This window comes from Calidris pugnax, unplaced genomic scaffold (genome assembly GCF_001431845.1).
Source record: "Calidris pugnax isolate Ruff unplaced genomic scaffold, ASM143184v1 scaffold42, whole genome shotgun sequence".
Taxonomy (NCBI): Eukaryota; Metazoa; Chordata; class Aves; order Charadriiformes; family Scolopacidae; genus Calidris; species Calidris pugnax.
Genome location: NW_015090920.1, coordinates 9,824,838 through 9,827,342, shown reverse-complemented (window position 1 = coordinate 9,827,342; position 2,505 = coordinate 9,824,838). Strand labels below are relative to the sequence as shown.

The window sequence follows — 2,505 nt, the reverse complement described above, 5'->3', positions numbered from 1 at the left end:
GGAGCCACGGGCGTGGGGGGAACCGGTAACCCCGGGCGGAGGGACCGGCAGTGCTGGGCGCCGAGTCCGCCGCGCGGAGGGGGCCCGGGGGGAGGGCGGGTGTGCGGCTCCCGCAACCGGGTGCACCGCATCCCGCTCGGCAGGAGCTTGGGGGTCTCTGACGAACCGGCAGCGGGGCCCGGCGTGACGCTGAGATTGGGTTTTGGCCTCAACTGAACGGCGGCAGGGAGCCCGGTGGCCCCGGGACCCCCTCCCCGGGGAGGGAGGGCAGGAGGGCGCACAAAGGCGAAGGGTTGGTTTTTTTTTTTCTCGATAAAGGCACAAGTTGGGAAAAGCGAAGTCAGAAAACGCATCTGAGCGTGGAGTTTATTGAAACTGACGGATTAGAGATGGGGCCAGAGCAGAAGCTGCTCGTACCTGCTCTGTGGTGCTCTTCAGAAAAAAATAAAATAACACTCTGCAAAAAAAAAAAAAATACAAATACTGAATCCTTTTTACTCTTACTTTCTTCACGTTGTAAAGTTGCGGAGTTGGACCCTCAGCCGTAAAGAGCCCGCGGACGGCAGGCTGTCACGGCCGGGGGTTAGATCTGCGAACACCCCTCCCAAAATTCAGCCCCGAGGCTCAGCCCCCTCCCCAGCCCCGGCGGAGCTCCGCCGCCACCGGCATCGACCGGCCGCCTCGGCCCGGCGCTCCAAGCGCTACAGACACTATTGCTGCAACGGGCTCCGTTGGGCACAGCGCTGTCTGGGGGGAAAGGGATGGGAAACCTGCTGTTGCGGCGTGAGCCAGAGGGATGCCCCACTCGTGGGCTACTGAAATCGGCGAGAAGTCGCCAGCCCCAGCCTCGGCGGCGGCTGCGATCGCCGGCTCCGTGCAACCGAGCGGGCTCTGAGGCTCCAGCGCCGTTACCGGCGTGGGAAGGGGAGCGCAGCGAGCGCCGGCACCCGCTACCGCAGCCTTTCGCTTGGAAAACCAGCAAATCGGGGGCCGTGAGCCCCTGCCCGTTCCCCCTACCCCCGGCCGTGCCCTTCCAAACGGCCAGCGACAGCCTACGTGCCCGTTGTCCCTCTCGCCACCCACCCCCCGCCAAGTCTCCGGTTACGTTCGTGGAAATTCCAAAGTGTAAATCGGGAAGGGGGGAAAAAAAGAAATAAATAATAAAATACTTTAAATTGGCTGGAGGTGGAAACACTGTAACAGGCGTATTGATGGAAAGTTGCACTTTCTCCACCACCAAACAAACTAATTAGCTAAGGCAGCCCATGAGGGCGGGGGCGGGGGAAGGAAAAAATCATCTCAAGTTTCCCCTTGTTTATGGTTTATTGTGTGGTTGTGCTGGGTTTTGTGGTTAGTTTGGGTTTGGTTTGTTGGTTTTTTTTTTCCCTGAAAAAAAAAACAACACCAAAACGTTCCAGCGCCCGGCCTCGGGTAGGGAAAGTCAGCAGCGGGGTGGAAACTCCCTCTCTGGAGAGAAGGGCTTGTTGAGGGTTTTAACACACACACACACACACACACACACTCATTTCCACCGCGGGGGGGGGGGTGGGCGGAACGGGCATCCTCCGGGGCTGGCAGGGATACAGGTAGGGACGCAGGGATAAAGCCACCAGGCGTGGACGGATGGATGGATGGATGGATGGAGGGATGCAGGCAGGGATGCAGGAGTGGGATGGATGGATGGATGGAGGGATGGTAGGACACATGGAGGGAGGGCTGGAGGGAGGGATGGTGGGATGGAGAGATGGAGGGATGGATGGAATGATGGAAGGATGGATGGTGGGATGGATGGACAGATGGAGGGATGGATGGAGGGAGGGATGGTGGGATGGAGAGATGGAGAGATGGAGGGATGGATGGAATGATGGAGGGATGGAGGGATGGATGGTGGCCTGCCTGCCTGCCCGTGACGTAGCCTGCTTGACGTGCTCCCCGGCCAATAGGGTGCCGCCCCCGGGGGCGTTGCTGGCGGCCGATTGGTTGGCAGGAGCCGAGGGCTGCGCAAAAACAGCAAAGCCGAGCGCTGCCGGCTCAGAAACTGCCGGCAGAGAGAGAGCGAGAGGAGCCGGGGAGCTTGGGACCGGGACCGGGATCGGGAGCGGAGCCGGGACGGGAGGCGAGGCGAGCGGCGGCGGCAGCAGCAGCAAGCAAGCAGAGAGAGAGACAGACAGAGAGACAGAGAGAGGGGCTAGACGCAAAAGCAGCGAGAGGGGGGGAAAAGGAAAAAAAAAAATCAAAAGAAAAACCTGAAGCAGAGTGGTGGTGGTGATGATGATGAACATAGTAATAGCAATAAAAGAAGAAAATGAAAGACTATTAATAGAAGAGAGGAAAATCTAAAATCTTTACATATAAAAAAAAAAAAAAAAAGGAGGAAATCCCCGAGAAATCAGGGAATGAAAGTTTTGGGTAGCAAAGCTGTTCTCTGCCTTTTTTTTTTTTTTTTTTATATGAAACATTTTTGCGGGTTTTAATTTTTTTTTTTTTTTTTGCGGTTTTTTTTTT

At 56.9% G+C, this 2,505-nt stretch overlaps 1 protein-coding gene across 1 annotated transcript in view; it reads left to right on the top strand.

The window, feature by feature from the left end:
- Positions 1 to 1,899: 1,899 nt before the first annotated feature.
- Positions 1,900 to 2,505, top strand: part of PCDH10 (protocadherin 10) — a 35,044-nt gene continuing 34,438 nt past the window's right edge. The window contains exon 1 of the mRNA XM_014949956.1: positions 1,900 to 2,409. The gene's annotated coding sequence lies outside the window, so the exon portion shown is untranslated. The remainder of the gene's footprint in view (positions 2,410 to 2,505) is intronic.